Source organism: Schistocerca gregaria, chromosome 2 (genome assembly GCF_023897955.1).
Source record: "Schistocerca gregaria isolate iqSchGreg1 chromosome 2, iqSchGreg1.2, whole genome shotgun sequence".
In the NCBI taxonomy this organism is placed as follows: domain Eukaryota; kingdom Metazoa; phylum Arthropoda; class Insecta; order Orthoptera; family Acrididae; genus Schistocerca; species Schistocerca gregaria.
Window position 1 is genome coordinate 760,168,635 of NC_064921.1, and position 18,611 is coordinate 760,187,245.

General features: G+C 39.2%; 1 protein-coding gene across 9 annotated transcripts in view; it reads left to right on the forward strand.

Annotated features, from left to right (window-relative positions):
- LOC126334965 (uncharacterized) overlaps positions 1–18,611 on the forward strand; it is a 289,683-nt gene that overhangs the window by 12,638 nt on the left and 258,434 nt on the right. For 5 of the 9 annotated variants that reach the window (XM_049997738.1, XM_049997745.1, XM_049997742.1 and 2 more), the window contains exon 2: positions 5,222–5,401. The exons of 3 other annotated variants lie outside the window; for them this stretch is intronic. The gene's annotated coding sequence lies outside the window, so the exon portion shown is untranslated. Of the gene's footprint in view, positions 1–3,089; positions 3,265–5,221; positions 5,402–18,611 lie in introns of all 9 variants that reach the window. One more of the 9 variants, XM_049997739.1, reaches the window with a different exon arrangement.

Here is an 18,611-nt window from a genome sequence, read left to right on the forward strand (position 1 = left end):
CCATTCCTTGAGCTCTATTTTCCTGCGTGGTCTCTTCCTATTTATTCAGGAGTGTACAATATGGAGGCCGTACTTCTGAGTTCTAACATTTAAGATTGTTGGAAAGGTACTTGCAGATGTAAATGCTCTTACAGGAGTGATATGCCCTCTCCAATTTGGCGCATATGTATCTACTGCCAAGTTCCCACTCTCATTTACTGAAATCCACTCTCCTAAGTACTGGATAACAGGTATTTTACAAATGGTGGTACCTTCTATTGGAACTGAAGATGGGGCTCCCTTTATGTTAGTCGTGAACTCAATTTTTTGTACACTGATCCTCATACTGGTCTTAGCTGATATGGTGTAGAGGCTCTGTTGTTTGTGAATAAGTTGAAAGGTAAAGCTCTTCATTCTGGTGTAGATGGGCCAGTTAGGTCTGACCGACTGCGTACCATCCTCTGCCAGTGGTGTCATTGGATCCAGTATGGAGGAGCATTTGGTCAGTGCATTGCTCTCCCGATTGTTACCAGGTTTCTTGACCTGGAAACCGCAACTAATTGGTCAAGTAACTCCTCAGTCAGCCACACGAGGCTGAGTGCATCCCGTACGAGTCCTCCCACCAAGGAAAAATCACTGGTAGTACCAGGATAAAGGCAGTCAGCCACGCTGACCACTCAGCTGTGGAGGTGGAAAGTTGGTGTGTAGCCTTTTCTATATTGTTGGTTAACAAGACAAGATCATCTGTAAGGGCTAATGCAGGGTACATTGATGTTATCTTTTTTGTATCCAATCTTCATTCCAGTTTCCAGCAGTAGTGTGCAAGTCTATTCCCTGATAATCTTCTCCAGTATAAGTTGAAGAGCATTCTTGAGAGGCCATCTGACTACCATTTGAGTGTTCACTTCTAAGTTTGATGTTGGAGGTCGTGTTCCTCAAAGTGACATGGACTAGTCTGACGGTCTTCTTGTCCAGGTCCAGTCTCGCAGGATGGGTATCGGGGATTGTCCATTTATCGAATCACATGCCTTTTGAAAGTCCAGTAGGATGACCCACGGATGTCTGCTATGACTGCATTATGTAAGGATGGACTTGATGTTTTGTATTTTCTCTGTGCAAGATGTACTGGCTTGAAAGACAGTCTGATATTTACCTCATTGGGAGACAAGTTGGTTGGTGACATTAGTTAGCAGGGCTCTAGAGAAAACCTTGTAAGTGACAGATACCAGATATATGCCTCTGTAGTTGTCGAGGTCAGTCTTACTACCCTTCCTGTGCAGGAGATGTATCACAGCTGAGGTCCATCCTTCTGCTAAGGTCTCTGTTACCCATATATTACATATATTATGTGGATGCTTTGTACTCATTGCTCAGTTGCGTTTTTGTGCACCTCCACTGCTACACTATCTTCGCCTTAGGCCTTGTTGTTCTTTAGACTCTCGATAATCTCCTGCATTTCTTCCCTGGTTGGTGGTATGGACATGGTATTCCTAGAAGGTGGCTCATGGAAGATAAGTTTCCTCTGTGTTGAAGAGCTTTTGGAGGTGTATTGGTGCAGTCTTCATTGCTTAACTGAAGCTTCCCATCAGGTCTGCAAAGCTGAAGAGTGGGTGCTGTGCATCTTGGGTCTCCTATAGAGGTCTCTTGAGTTGTTGTTCTTCTGTTGTATCAAGGGCCCACTGTTGTTTCTCTTGGTATTGTGGATAGTGTTGCATTTATTTTTCTTTGTGTCAAAAGTCGTATTAGTTGTGCTCATCATTATGCTTGTTCCACTCAATCTGTGGACTGCGCATTTCCTCTATAGCATGGCCACATTCTGTGGTCCACCAAGGATACTTGCGGTTTTTGAATGAGGCAGGGATGATTTCTTGCGCGGTGTCCAGAAGAGCTTTTTGTAGGTTGGGCCATTCTTGTTTTTGTATTTTTTTCGTCAGTGTGGTTTGGAAGATGATTCCCTATTGTACAGTCGTAGAATGTTGAATGTCGGTGTCTTTAGTACTCTCTTTAATGTCAGGTGATCTCCTCAAGGGTTGTAGGTTGGTCTTTACAAGGGTACAGTAATTGCCAAAGTCTAGGTTAGTGTCTCTAAGTATCTTGACATTCTATGTCTCCCTGTGGCACTTGTTGTCTATAGCCACATGGTCTATCTGGAATTCTCCTAACAAGGGATTTGGGCTCTTCCAGGTCTTGTACTTCCTAGGTAGTTGTTTTTTGAAGGTGGTTAACTTCAGGACCATGCTATATTTGTCACAAAGGTCTACAAAGTGCTATCAATTCCTGTTGGTCCTTTTCTGGTCCTGTTCTGTGATATTTTCTCTCTTTGCCAACTTGTGTGCTGAAGCCACAGATGAGTTCTGTGTCATGAGTACTGTTTCGTGGGATATTGTCCAGAGCTTCTTCCAGTAAAGTTCAACCATGTGTAGATTTTTCCTGTTAATGTCATTTGTAGATGAAAGTTTATGATAGTGTATGTTCCGTTGTGGAACTTTAGGATAGTAAGGAGGTCGTACCACTAGTTGAAATAAAACCCATTTGTGATTGATCACCCATTAGTGCACAGCAGAGGCAGTGGTTAGATGGGGGACTGCCTTTATCACTCTGATGCCTGGTTTCCCTTTGTAGATCTCGTATTCTTGGGTTTCCATCACACCTTTGTCAGAAAATTGAGTCTCTTTTAGCAGTTTCTTGTAGTGCTGCTATCCAAGTTATGTTTTAGTTTTCTTACTTTTAGCAAGGAGTTGATGTTGATATTTCTTTTATTTTTTATTCTGCTGTGCATATGGTGGGAAACACGGAATTATTTTTTTATACTGCTGTGTATATGGTGGGAAACATGTAAGTACAGGCTCCCCAGAATCCAATGACCTTCTTGCCCTGACACAAATGGTTGTGGATTGGTTACCACATGGGGTATTCTATGTGTTAATATTTCTCTTATTGTTGACTCCAACGAGTATTTACATAGGGCCATGCTAGTGGGTGGCAGATTGTTTAGTCTGAAGGTTGCTAACCCTGAGGTTGAAGGTAAGAAGTGTGAAGTGCTAATAAACGGATCCTAAATATATGCACGAGATTAAAGAATATTACATTTCTGGACATACGCTGTGTAGGAAGAAGATTCCAAACATTCCATGGCTTACATCTCAACAGACTAGTGAAGGACATTGTTATTAGATGGATCCAAGAAGTAGTAAACAGCAAATGCGCAGTGTTGTGCTATGGAGGGCCATCCCTTTCAAGGAAAAAAATAATGAATACTTGGAGGAGTCAATCGTGAAATGGCAGGTCAGTGAAACAATACTTCGACAGGGAAAGAGCGACGTTTTTTTAGGATAGTAAAACTTTCCACCAGTGCAACACCAGATGCAAGTGTGTGTGTGTGTGTGTGTGTGTGTGTGTGTGTGTGTGTGTGTTTTTCATATGTGCCTCAAATATAATTCAGTCCACACAAGAATAATTTATCACTTTTGCGTTACAATGTACAGGTTTAGGAAACAAAATAGATGCTTTTGAATCATTTATCACAGGACTATCTCCATATGTAGTAATAATTACAGAGCACCAGAAACAGTGGACAACATTCAATTTGTAAAATTATGTGTTACATGCAATAAATTGAAATTGAACTATCAGCTGCGTCTAACACGGGGGGAAGACACTATTGGCAGCCACTTGATCCGAGACAGACACAGCGGAAAATAATGCTTCCACCATCTTCGTCATTGGAATTTTATTCGCCCTCATCTGCCATTGAAACTGTTGACCATCTTCACCCGTAACCCAGGTGGGAGCCCTCACTAGGTGCTGTTAACTAGGCGAGCTGAAACTGGATTTTTAATGATGTTGCTACTCCTCCCTCTTTCTGCACTATTGTTAATAACATACATTGTGAAACAGTAAACAAACACACCTTAAAGTGTTTGTAGAAGTTGTTTTCTCCTATTTTTTTCAAAATACTTATAGGAAAATGAGAACTGTTGGCAGTGACGAAGGACATTTATGAATGTGTACATATTGTGAAGCAATTGTCAAAAAACCAAGGTTTTTTGGAGCGATTTCTGCAGGATGTTCTACAACTGATACCAGATATGATTCTTATAACATGCTTTTATATTCTGTAAGTTCCCTATAAATTGAGTTTCCGCAAATAAGGCTCCATTACTCCCTTTACTCGTTAGTAAATGGTAGGATAAAATAATTTCCTAATTTTTAGAACGCTTAAAAGCAATAAACATGCTTACTGGAACTCTGGCTAAACTAAGCTGCTTTGTTAATTCTAAGGTGTGGATTTTCCATTTACTGTTATGCTGTATCTGTAGTGTCAAGCACTTGTCACCTTCTATTTATTATATTTCACTGTTTGAATACTTCTAGACAGAACTGTATGTGCTGAATCTTGTCAAATTTTAATGGCAGTTCATTTACCCTGAACCATCTGCAGATGTTTTCAAAAATTTTATTATCTGCCTTTCAGTAACTGGAGTGCTAATAGTGTTTATTTCTATGCGTGCTTCATCTGCAAAATTTCTGGTGTACCTTGTCTGACAGGTGTTCATTACACACATCAAATAACTGATGATGAGAAAACTGACAATAGACACATCTATATACTGTGTTGCTGTTGTACAGCACGTGAGACTGAGCTCTGCTAAATTATACGTTAGGGATATATTTTATCAATATTACCATCATGTTATTTTTATTTTTCAGATTTGTCCAACATATTATGCAGCTATAACTCCATTTTCGAAGACTGCATAGCATAACGCACATTACATCTTCTTCAGTGTTTCACCTGCATTTTACCATAAACCATTAGCCTTCTGCATTGGTGAAAAACTTCACCGAAAGCTATGTAGTCAGTGACAGTACTCTCAAATATTATGTGGTCAGTGACACTACTGTCATCAATATTATGTGATCAATGGCAATAATGTCATAAACATACTAAATTGTTCAAAATGTAAGTGCAGATATGCAAGTTTTTCACAAATTCAGAAATTGAATGTTATATGATGAAATGCACGTGAAAACTGAAGTAGTTGTAACACCTTCTATGTCTATAGAGTCCTCGAAAATGGAGTTATAGCTCCAAAACACATTGGACATTAGTTAGAGAATAAAAATATTGTGAGAAAGAAAGAATATTATTAATAGAATCTGTACCTAATTTAAAAGTTAGTCATGGACAGCCTATGTCTTTGTGTTTATTAATAACTTATTAAAATTGTTGTTGTTCCAGATTTTCTTTTGGCTTGAAGCAAATAGCCTAAGTGAGAGAGACAATTTTTTGATAAAATATCCAACATATTGTATTGAAACTATCTGTCTTATGGCTAGTAGAGAGAGGTTTGCTATAATTGTTGTGCAAATGCATCATTTTAGCTGTACTGATTTAGTGAAGAGGATAACTCTCATTTGAGTAAGTGCTGATGATCCAAAAGAACCTTTTAATCAAAATATTGCTTGTAGTTCGTTACTTTGTAACCAAATTCAAAAACCGTAATTCATAAAAGTTGATGCAGTGTTGGTTAAAAGATGTGTTACTATTTTGTCAAATAGTAACAACTGGTCTTGGCAGAGTCTTAAAAGGTGTGTGTGTGTGTGTGTGTGTGTGTGTGTGTGTGTGTGTGTGTGTGTGTCTGTGTGTGTGTGTGAGAGAGAGAGAGAGAGAGAGAGAGAGAGAGAGAGAGAGAGAGAGAGAGAGAAGAAAGTGGTCCTGTAGATGATTTTGTTTGTCCTAAGCTGTTTGTTTAAAGAGAGAGCTATATAGCCTTTTTTCATCACTGATATGCCTTCTGCTTGGTTTTGGAATCCTGTACCATTTGAAATACCTCCATCATGCCAAAATGTAGTGTAGTCATAATGTCTGAAGAAAACAAAGAAAAGAGAAAAATTGTATTTTCTTCTTAATGAAAATTTTGTTGCTCTATGTAATGTAGTTTTATCATGTAAATTTCATTATGTGTTTGTGATTATTGCTTCTGTTTGATGTCTCAGTCTGTGGTGTTAGAGCTAAAGTTCCATATAATTTACAGCAGAAAATAATGAACAAAAATTAGCAAACAGAATCACTCATCTATAACAGATTGATGTGTGGCATATACATATTACAGCGTAGAGTCAGCTGATTGATGTGTGATGGGCAGAGCCTTACCTAGCTTTAGAGCTGCCATTTTTGCTGGTATAACACAAACCCACACAGACATCCAAATGCACCCATCCACTGTTCTGATAGCGATGCAAGAGGGAGACAGTAATAATCATGTTGGAATTAAAATAAGATAAATGTTCAGTCCTATGTTAAACATATGTAAATGTTGCCATTATCACTATTTGGGCATTAGTGAAATGCTTTTTCATTCATTCGGTAGTCTGATACAGTTACTAAGAAACACAAGCTTAAAAACTCAACAGTTTTCCACAAGAATGATTTAATCAGTTCTCTGAAATGTATTATATAAGGGACACAAAATGTGTTAAATTTCAAAACTGCTTAAAATTGCAATTGTTAATACACACAGCTATATTGTGGATAAAATAAAATGGATTTTACAGGATGTTTTCTAGATAATGAAAGGCAAAGTATGTAGCAATAAGAACAGATCCATGTTACTTTTTATTTTTTAGTGCAAAATTGCCAAAATTTCATATAAAAAAGGAAAACAAAGGAGACCTTATTAATGTACGTGTCTAGTAGCACTCCCAAGTACTGGGAAATTGATAAATGTGTCCCCGATTCTGTGCTGTGCAGATGAGTCTAATGAAAAGAAAAGAAACTGAAAGAGATGGGTAGCCTACTTGTGTAAATATCATCATAATTGACACTCCCCATAACAGAGAGAGATTCTCCTAAAATAATATTAAAGACTTTGTACTTTTGATATTTCATGAGAATGTGTAAACATAGTGCAATATAAGAAGGAAGGTGAAAATCATACCCTCTTCTTTTCTTCTTGCCCAGAACGATACCAGTAACACAAATTTTAATGAGCGTTTGATTGCGTATATATTTTCCTCCATGTATGTATGTATGAATGAGGGAGTAACGGATACTTATTATTTGCCTTATTGGACCAATTTTTGTGGTATGTGGAGCTGTGCTCTCGTGCAAAATTTTACTGGTAGAGCAAGTGGGTTATCATTTAAATCAATAAAAGTGTAAGGTTATGGTTTTCTTCTGTAATTGCTAACCCACTTCAAGTCACTTTACAAAGGTTTTATGAGTTCTTTGTAGTTCCAGTACTTTATAGACACAGACTATGCGACAACTACTGTAAAGAGTCTGTTCCTTTTTGTGGTATTCATGAAGTACCTTATAAACATGTTCACAATTATTGTATACTAAGTCATTTGGAATATTTTCTCTGTGGCAGTTGTGTTTTATCCTCCACGAATAGAATATATTTCAACAAAAAAACTTACCTAGCCAATCCTGTTTTCTGTGACTGGTCTTATTTCATATTAAAATTACAGATTACAGTTACTTAAAAGAACATAAATATTCTCTAACAATTTATTCCAGATCATTTTTAACAGCATAGATATTATATTTATAATTGATTATTTAATCTCTGGATGAAAAAATCAACTCTATATTAATCTTTGGAAAACATTATTTCTTCCATCATGTTCCCAAGGTGCATGTAAGTTGTTATATAGTGATTTGCTGTCACTTAAAAAAGTAACAGTTCAGTAGATGTGTCTCTTGCTATTCCATTTTTTCTGGATGTCTTATTTGGGTTTTATTGGTCCCAAATTTAGTACAGTGTGTTGTTACGGACTGTGTTTAATATGCTTAAGTGAGTTTTTGCACATTGTTAAAATAAAAAAAAAATATTTTTGATTTAACTTCATATTCCAATATCTTTTTTAGAAGGTATTCATCTCTTACTGTTGCACACTCAGAAATTTCAGTAGTGGGGATTAAGATTTTCAGTAGTTGATTCAGTGAGAAAATTTAGGTTCTTTGGTATACAGTTTCATGTATGTTTTTTGAATACTTAAATTTTAAGTCAACTGTTCTGAGAACTGAATGTATGTGTAAGATTAACACTTTATCTGCAATACTGTGTGTGTGTGTGTGTGTGTGTGTGTGTGTGTGTGTGTGTGTGTGTTTGTGTGTTTGTTTGTGTGTGTGTGTGTGTGTGTGTGTGTGTGTGTGTACACACTTGATTTTTTTATTATTTTTTTCTGCTGCCAGTCCACTAAACCAGCAGCAGTTTTGCCACCCAGCAAATTAGTTTGTTAACAGTTTACTTTCTTGGTAGAAATAAATTTTAGACACTGGGTCTGTAAAAACTGAAACATAAAGTAATGTTGTATCTTGTCTTCATTTTATAACAGGCTTGTTTTATAGAATCCAATATTAAACGTTACTAGGACTGCCACACTTTTATTGAAAATGATGTATTTAAGAGCTTTTGGCGGTATATCATGACTGGCAGTGAACAGTATATGACTACTGGAGTTGTATGTAGGAAAAACAGATACTTCCTCATCTCAAAGGTGAAATGATAAGGAGTGGGTGGAATAGGTGAAACAATGTTGATATTTTATTCAACTTTCAGAGTGACTAAATTTACACACTATTTGTCATTTATGAAGTTTTCCATTTATGACTGATAGAAGACATCTTTTCAGGTGTTTAGCTGGAGTGAACATATATATATCTTTTTTTTTTTTTAAAAAAAATATTTCAACTAAACACCTAATTTTGTTAGTGAGATACTGCATGTTGAAGTCTTAGTCGTGCTCATGTGTGCACATGTTGATGCAACATGTGTGGATCTATTTGTGTATTCTTGTGGATCTGCATGTGTACACTAGAATACACTGTGCAGTGCCTGGCCGTCAGTGCTTTATACCACCTCGTCCAATTACTGTCACGTACATAACATGGATAAATGACTGTGTATGCCTTAGAACTTGACATAATTTCTCTTATTCACATGGTCCATATGTGAGATATGCACAGGGGACAGTGTAATTGTAATGCAGTTTTCCATGAGAAGCAGTTCTCTAAATTAGCCGAGCAGAGTTTTTTGAGCAAATTTTGCTTTCTTCCAAAGAGTCCCATTGAAGTCCCATGTTGATCTTTATACATATGCTGTACTGACCTAAATCCGTAAGCGCATTTGTTAAAATTCCTTCAATCTGCTATCAGGCCTAGATGGTAAGGACTCCATACTCTGGAGTAGTAGTTGAGAATAGGTTACGCAAGTGTCTTGTATCTGGCCTTCTTTACAGATACATCACATTTTCTCAGAACCCTGCTAATGAGTATATTTGCTTCCCCTACCACTGATTTCATATTTTTTATTTTATGTTGCTTCATAGTGTTGCCACAATATGTTTAAACTATGTTAGAGGCTCCAGAAGTCTAAAACTATTGTAGGATACTCTCAGGTTCATTGTCTTGTTTATAGATATTATTTATTGCAGCTTAGCTTGTAAATCATATGACTGGTTTCACAGGTAGCCCTGCCTTTGATGGGATAGGTGATGTTAGTGACCGGACTGGAGTAGGTGGTGGTAGGAGGATGCATGGGACAGGTCTTGCATCTAGGTCTATTACAGGGGTATGAGCCATGAGGTAAGGGATTGGGAGCAGGGGTTGTGTAAGGATAGGCGAGTATATAGTATAGGTTCGGTGGACAGCGGAATATCATGGTAGGAGGGGTGGGAAGGATAGTGGGCAGGACATTTCTCATTTCGGGGCATGAGAAGAGGTAATCGAAACCCTGGTGGAGAATATAATTCAGTTGCTCCAGTCCCGGATGGTACTGAGTTACGAGGGGAATGCTCCTCTGTGGCCTGACTGTGGGACATTTGGAGGTAGTGGGAGACTGTAAAGATAAGACACAGGAGATTTGTTTTTGTACAAGGATAGGATGATAATTACGGTCAGTGAAGGCTTCAGTGAGACCCTTGGTATATTTTGAAAGGGACTGATCGTCACTGCAGATGCGACGACCATCTGGGCTGTACGGAAGGGACTTCTTGGTGTGGAATGGGTGGCAGATGTCGAAGTGGAGGTATTGCTGGTGGTTAGTAGGTTTGATATGGACGGAGGTACTGAAGTAGCCACCTCTGAGGTGAAGGTCAACATCTAGGAAGGTGGCTTGTTGGGTTGAGTAGGACCATGTGAAGCAAATGGGGGGAGAAGTTGTTGAGGTTCTGGAGGAATGTGAATAAGGTGTCTTCACCTTCAATCCAAATAGCAAAGATGTCATCAATGAATCTGAACCAGGTGAGGGGGTTTAGGATTCTGGGTTTTTAGGAAGGATTCCTTTAGATGGCCCATGAATAGGTTAGCATAGGATGGTGCCATGCGGGTGCCCGTAGCCGTACCGCAGATTTGTTTGTAGGTAATGCCTTCAAAGGAGAAGTAATTGTGGGTGAGGATATAGTTGGTCATGGAGACTAGGAAGGAGGTTGTTGGTTTGGAATCCATAGGGTATCTGGAAAGGTAGTGTTCGACAGCAGTAAGGCCATGGGCATTAGGAATTTTAGTGTATAGGGAGGTGGCACCGTGTGGTAAAGGGACAACAACTGTGGAGGGTTGGTCGAGGAAATGGTTGGTATCTTTTATATAGGAGGATAGGTTCCGGGAAATTGGTTGAAGGTGCTGGTCTACGAGAGCAGAGATTCTCTCAGTGGGGGCACAGTAACCGGCCACAATGGGGCGTCCTCGGTGGTTTGGTTTATGGACTTTAGGAAGCATGTAGAAGGTGGAAGTGCGGGGAGTGGTAGGGGTAAGAAGAGAGATGGACTCTGGGGAGAGGTTCTGGGATGGGCCTAAGGATTTGAGTAGTGAGTGGAGATACTGCTGGATTGCTGGAATGGGATCACTGTGGCACCTACAAACCATGCCACAGTGATCCCACTCCCCCTCCCCGCCCCAGCCTCCTCCTTACCCTCACCCAGTTGCCACTCCCATCATACACTGGTGCTGCTGTTCACAGTGTGGTCTCAGCTCTCTGAGACTGCAGGTGTGTGTGTGTGTGTGTGTGTGTGTGTGTGTGTGTGTGTGTGTGTGTGTGTGTGTCCACTGCTGACAAAGGCCTTAATGACCAAAAGCTATAATTGTGTGAATCTTTTTATTGTGCCTATTGCGACTCAGCATCTCCACTATATGGTGAGGAGCAACTTTCCTTCTCTGGTATTGTTACATTTCATCCTGGATTTTCCATTGTTTGATAAGTGACTATGAACATTTCATATTATAGGGCCACAATGTTTTATTCTTATTGGAGATAATACTCACCCCATATGAACATTTACTTTTAAGAGTCATGGTGATTCTTATTTCAGATATGGATGTGAGGTCAGTTTTTTGATTCACTAAATGTCTTCCGTATTGCCTCTTCAGTGTTTGTTTTATCTTCTGAAGTATTTCCACTGATTTTTGCCCCTATTTCTAAAAAGTGATTGTTAAATGTATCTGCTGCACATGCAGTTTCTTTTCCAGTGACCCCATTCTGTCTAACAGTCATCTTCACAGTTCTGCTCATAATAAGAAAGTGTTAATTGTTCTGACTATTTTGTACAGGTCCCTTTTTCATTGTGCAGAGACCCTTATACCTGTAGCGATCCCTCCTACATTTAATTATATTTTTAGGAAAAGCACTTTAAAAAGTGGATTCAGACTCATTAAGAAATATTTGAATTTAGAGTTTAGCATGAGGCTCATTGTAAACTTCACCCCAGTCAACATTTTTAAAAATGTCTTCAAATTCTTTTATCATTAATCACTGCCACTGTTTTCTTAGTATTTCCGAACTGTACATAGAGCTAAGTTATATAATGTGATTACCTGTGCATCATGATCTAACAATCAGCTTGTCATCGGATATGCATGTGTTTCTCCTGCTGCTTGAAAGAACATATTATCTTTGTGGGTACTACTAAATGAGTAACTTGATGAATATAAAATTATAATTGGCTAAAAGCACCTGCAGATCACTTTTCCTGTCAGACTCCTACAGGAAATTTACATTAAAATCACCACAAATTAATAATCCCTTCCTTCCGTCTGAATAACATAATAAACGAAAATTTTCCAGTTACCCTATGTAACAATCATAAATATTATGTTTCTCAGTAGTAATCCACAAGTACATGCTTCCATGTCCTGAGCTATACACAATTTACTCATTTCTATATTTTTGCATGTATCTTCCCCCATGATCCACGGACCTTGCCGTTGGTGGGGAGGCTTGCGTGCCTCAGCGATACAGATAGCCGTACCGTAGGTGCAACCACAACGGACGTGTATCTGTTGAGAGGTCAGACAAACGTGTGGTTCCTGAAGAGGGGCAGAAACCTTTTCAGTAGTTGCAGGGGCAACAGTCTGGATGATTGACTGACCTGGCCTTGCTGTGCTGGTACTGCGAACGGCTGAAAGCAAGGGGAAACTACGGCCGTAATTTTTCCCGAGGGCATGCAGCTTTACTGTATGGTTAAATGATGATGGCGTCCTCTTGGGTAAAATATTCCGGAGGTAAAATAGTCCCCCATTCAGATCTCCGGGCGGGGACTACTCAAGAGGATGCCATTATCAGGAGAAAGAAAACTGGCGCTCTACGGATCGGAGCGTGGAATGTCAGATCCCTTAATCAGGCAGGTAGGTTAGAAAATTTAAAAAGGGAAATGGATAGGTTAAAGTTAGATATAGTGGGAATTAGTGAAGTTCGGTGGCAGGAGGAACAAGACTTTTGGTCAGGTGAATATAGGGTTACAATACAAAATCAAATAGGGGTAATGCAGGAGTAGGTTTAATAATGAATAGGAAAATAGGAATGCGGGTAAGCAACTACAAACAGCATAGTGAACGCATTATTGTGGCCAAGATAGATACGAAGCCCACACCTACTACAGTAGTACAAGTTTATATGCCAACTAGCTCTACAGATGACGAAGAAATTGAAGAAATGTATGATGAAATAAAAGAAATTACTCAGATAGTGAAGGGAGATGAAAATTAAATAGTCATGGGTGACTGGAATTCGAGTGTAGGAAAAGGGAGAGAAGGAAACGTAGTAGGTGAATATGGATTGGGGCTAAGAAATGAAAGAGGAAGCCGTCTGGTAGAATTTTGCACAGAGCACAACTTAATCATAGCTAACACTTGGTTCAAGAATCATAAAAGAAGGCTGTATACATGGAAGAACCCTGGAGATACTAAAAGGTATCAGATAGATTATATAATGGTAAGACAAGAGATTTAGGAACCAGGTTTTAAATTGTTGGACATTTCCAGGGGCAGATGTGGACTCTGACCACAATCTATTTGTTACGACCTGTAGATTAAAACTGAAGAAACTGCAAAAAGGTGGGAACTTAAGGAGATGGGACCTGGGTAAACTGACAGAACCAGAGGTTGTACAGAGTTTCAGGGAGAGCATAAGGGAACAATTGACATGAATGGGGGAAAGAAATACAGTAGAAGACGAATGGGTAGTTTTGAGGGATGAAGTAGTGAAGGCAGCAGAGGATCAAGTAGGTAAAACGACGAGTGCTAGTAGAAATCCTTGGGTAACAGAAGAAATATTGAATCTAATTGATGAAAGGAGAAAATATAAAAATGCAGTAAATGAAGCAGGCAAAAAGGAATACAAATGTCTCAAAAATGAGATTGACAGGAAGTGCAAAATGGCTAAGCAGGGATGGCTAGAGGACAAATGTAAGGATGTAGAGGCTTATCTCACTAGGGGTAAGATAGATACTGCCTACAGGAAAATTAAAGAGATCTTTGGAGAAAAGAGAGCCACTTGTATGAATATCAAGAGCTCAGATGGAAAACCCAGTTCTAAGCAAAGAAGGGAAAGCAGAAAGGTGGAAGGAGTATATAGAGGGTCTTTACAATGGTGATGTACTTGAGGACAATATTATGGAAATGGGAGAGGCTGTAGATGAAGAGATACGATACTGCGTGAAGAGTTTGACAGAGCACCGAAAGACCTGAGTCGAAACAAGGCCCCCGGAGTAGACAACATTCCATTAGAACTAATAACGGCCTTCGGAGAGTCAATCCTGGCGAAACTGTAGCATCTGGTGAGCAAGATGTATGAGACAGGCGAAGTACCCTCAGACTTCAAGAAGAATATAATAATTCCAATCCCAAATAAAGCAGGTGTTGACAGATGTGAAAATTACCGAACAATCAGTTTAATAAGTCACAGCTGCAAAATACTAACACTAATTCTTTACAGACGAATGGAAAAACTGATAGAAGCCGTCCTTGGGGAAGATCAGTTTGGATTCCGTAGAAATACTGGAACACGTGAGGCAATACTGACCTTACGACTTAGAAGGAAGATTAAGCAAAGGCAAACCTATGTTTCTAGCATTTGTAGACTTAGAGATGGCTTTTGACAATGTTGACTGGAATACTCTCTTTCAAATTTTAAAGGTGGCAGTGGTAAAATACAGGGAGCGAAAGGCTATTTACAATTTGTACAGAAACCAGATGGCAGTTATAAGAGTTCAGGGGCATGAAAGGGATATAGTGGTTGGGAAGGTAGAGTGACAGTGTTGTAGCCTCTCCCCGATATTATTCAATCTGTATATTGAGCAAGCAGTAAAGGAAACAAAAGAAAAATTCGGAGTCAGTATTAAAATCCATGGAGAAGAAATAAAAACTTTGAGGTTCGCTGATGACATTGTAATTCTGTCAGAGACAACAAAGGACTTGGAAGAGCAGTTGAATGGAATGGATAGCGTCTTGAAAGGAGGATATAAGATGAACATCAACAAAAACAAAACGAGGATAATGGAATGTAGTCGAATAAAGTCGGGTGATGCTGAGGGCATTAGATTAGGAAATGAGACACTTAAAGTAGCAAAGGAGTTTTGCTATTTAGGGAGCAAAATAACTGCTGATGGTCGAAGTAGAGAGGATATAAAATGTAGACTGGCAATGGGGAAAGCATTTCTGAAGAAGAGAAATTTGTTAACATCAAGTATAGATTTGTGTCAGAAAGTCATTTCTGAAAGTATTTGTAAGGAGTGTAGCCATGTATGGAAGTGAGACATGGACGATAAATAGTTTGGACAAGAAGAGAATAGAAGCTTTCGAAATGTGGTGCTACAGAAGAATGCTGAAGATTAGATGGGTAGATCACATAACTAATGAGGAAGTATTGAATAGGATTGGGGAGAAGAGAAGTTTGTGGCACAACTTGACCAGAAGAAGGGATCGGTTGGTAGGACATGTTCTGAGGCATCAAGGGATCACAAATTTAGTATTGGAGGGCAGCGTGGAGAGTAAAAATCGTAGAGGGAGACCAAGAGATGAATACACTAAGCAGATTCAGAATGATGTAGGTTGCAGTAGGTACTGGGGGATGAAGAAGCTTGCACAGGATAGAGTAGCATGGAGAGCTGCATCAAACCAGTCTCAGGACTGAAGACCACAACAACAACAAGAGTCTTTTTTTATGAATGTACTAACTCCTCCTTTAATCATATTTTACGAGGGTTGGAACTTAAATAGTGGCAACTATTTATTCACAACACATACAAAAGAGTTACATGTTTGCACCTGCTATTGTCATGCAAAGTAGTCACCAGCATTGTGTAGAACCCCATTGCCAGTGACGTGGGATGTGTGGTATATGTTAGCAGAGCCAGGGGCCAGGAGAGGTGTGATAATTCATCCTCATGCTCACAATACCAGCCTGGATGATGCGAGCTATGTGAAGAGGGGCTCTGTTGTCTCGGAACACAGCATCGGCGTTGGGGGACAAACATTGTACCAAGGGATTCATCTGATCAATCAGAATGGACACATAATCCTTGGCAGTAATGCAATCTTGCAGAGTTACCGTGTTCCCACGGAATGCCATTGCGTGGCTGTCCAAATTGTCATCGAACCCTCACCAAGTTTCACTCTTGGGTCATAAACTGAGCCAGAAGTTGAAGAAAGTATACAACATGACTCATCTGATCAGTGACTTTCTTTCATTGCTTTATATTTAGGTTTTATGGCTTCAGCACCATATGTCCCTGTTAGGGGCATTTGCATCACAACAACTACACAGAAGGTGGGTTGACCATGACTGACACTTACAGCACGATCAAGTACAACAGCACAACCTGCAGGTTTAGTTAGCATCTTCATTTATGTTCGAGCTTGCATTTCTTACTGTGTTTCCATATTTGTGTCCAACCCCTGTTTATCCTTTTCTTCCTATAATTACTAGTGGAAAAGCACCTATAGGTGATTTTGCTTTAATCTGAAGGAGAACACTAAGCACCATGTGCACTTGCTTTACAGCAGACGTAGCCCAGAACTGGTCACGGCACCACAGAACTTCCACAAAACCCATATCGGTGTGCTCAGTAACTGTTCCCGATTTTTCCAGGTCATCCCTAATACCATATTCTGTGTTTTTAGCCAGGCTGTTTCCAGTTCCACCAAGTATCAACACCTGATCATCTTTGTTGAAATCCTTACACATTTGTCCTAAATTTGTTTTTACCTGGCTACGACTAGCAGTTGGTTTCATGAAACTTGTGGCCTGGCATTTTACGTGTAATTTTTCCTCTGGCCACTGACCTACATCCTCCCATGATCATCTTTTCCTGTTCAGTTTTTCACCCGATGTGCCTTAAGTTTCTTAGCATTGTCCTGCTGCAAACTACATTTCTCTACACTTGTATGAGGCTTTCCTTCTCTAAATACAACAGCAAGTGATGTCTAATGCTAAACTAAATCTTGAATTTGTTAACAAAGTGTTCCTGTTTCCCCTTTCCTTGTCATCTTTTCACAGAATCTCTTCTCTTTTGCAGCAGCTATTGTAATTCAAATTTCATGTTTTCTAACTGTGCTTGAACGACACAAATCTTCACTGACTGTTCCTTAATTTTCCGGCCTTTCTGGCATAATCTACAATTCCATGAAAGAGGTGCACTCATTACCCCCTTCTTTTCCCCACATCAGTCACTCCAGTGAAACCATAACCTACAATTTTCAATAAAGTACTCCATGGCTGATTGATTTTATTGCTGGATACAATGAAACAAATTAAAAAGAAATTAATGTTCCCCTTTTTGTATGATTCTTGCACGTAAACATAAGCTTAAAATTACAACTGTAGTCACAATTAAAAAAACAGTTTATACACCATTTTACCATATGTCGCACAGCACTGAACATTTACACTAATGCAGTTACAGTTGTTCTCTGCTTTTTCATCAGAGTCCTCTTCAGTGACCTTCTGTCAAGATAACTCGACACTCACTTTTGCCAGCGTTATTATTTAGTGGATAATGATTTCCCGCCCTCCCTTTATATGGTATAAATCTTCAATATGATGCCTCTCTAAACATAAAAAACATCAATTCCCTTTGTCATGGGACCCCCCCCCCCCCTTAAGAGCACTGTCAATTTGCCCACATTTGAGCTCACTTAGCTACAACAACTAAGAGTTTCACAGAGCACTGAAAGACCTGAGTCGAAACAAGGCCCCCAGAGTAGACAACATTCCATTAGAACTACTGACAGCCTTGGGAGAGCCAATCCTGAAAAAACTCTACCATCTGGTGAGCAAAATGTATGAGACAGGCGAAATACCCTTGGACTTCAAGAAGAATATAATAATTCCAATCCCAAAGAAAGCAGGTGTTGACAGATGTGAAAATTACCGAACTATCAGTTTAATAAGTCACAGCTGCAAAATACTAATGCGAATTCTTTACAGACAAATGGAAAAACTGATAGAAGCTGACCTTGGGGAAGATCAGCTTGGATTCCGTAGAAATGTTGGAACACGTGAGGCAGTACTGACCCTACGACTTATTTTAGAAGAAAGATTAAGGAAAGGCAAACCTACGTTTCTAGTATTTGTAGAATTAGAGAAAGCTTTTGACAATGTTGATTGGAACACTCTCTTTCAAATTCTGAAGGTGGCAGGGGTAAAATACAGGGAGCGAAAGGCTGTTTACAAATTTTACAGAAACCAGATGGCAGTCATACATCGAGGGGTATGAAAGGGAAGCAGTGGTTGGGAAGGGAGTGAGGCAGGGTTGTATCCTTTCTCCAATGTTATTCTATCTGTATATTGAGCAAGCAATAAAGGAAACAAAAGAAAAGTTTGGAGTAGGTATTAAAATCCATGGAGAAGAAATAAAAACTTTGAGATTCGCCGATGACATTGTAATTCTGTCAGAGACAGCAAAGGACTTGGAAGAGCAGTTGAACGGAATGGGAAGTGTCTTGAAAGGAGGGTATAAGATGAACATCAACAAAAGCAAAATGTGGATAATGGAATGTAGTCGAATTAAGTTGGGTGATGCTGAGGGAATTGGATAAGGAAATGAGACACTTAAAGTAGTAAAGGAGTTTTGCTATTTGGGGAGCAAAATAACTGATGATGGTCGAAGTAGAGAGGATATAAAATGTAGACTGGCAATGGCAAGGAAAGCGTTTCTGAAGAAGAAAAATTTGTTAACATCGAGTATAGATTTAAATGTCAGGAAGTTGTTTCTGAAAGTATTTGTATGGAGTGTAGCCATGTATGGAAGTGAAACATGGACGATTAATAGTTTAGACAAGAAGAGAATAGATGCTTTCTAAATGTGGTGTTACAGAAGAGTGCTGAAGATTAGATGGGTAGATCACATAA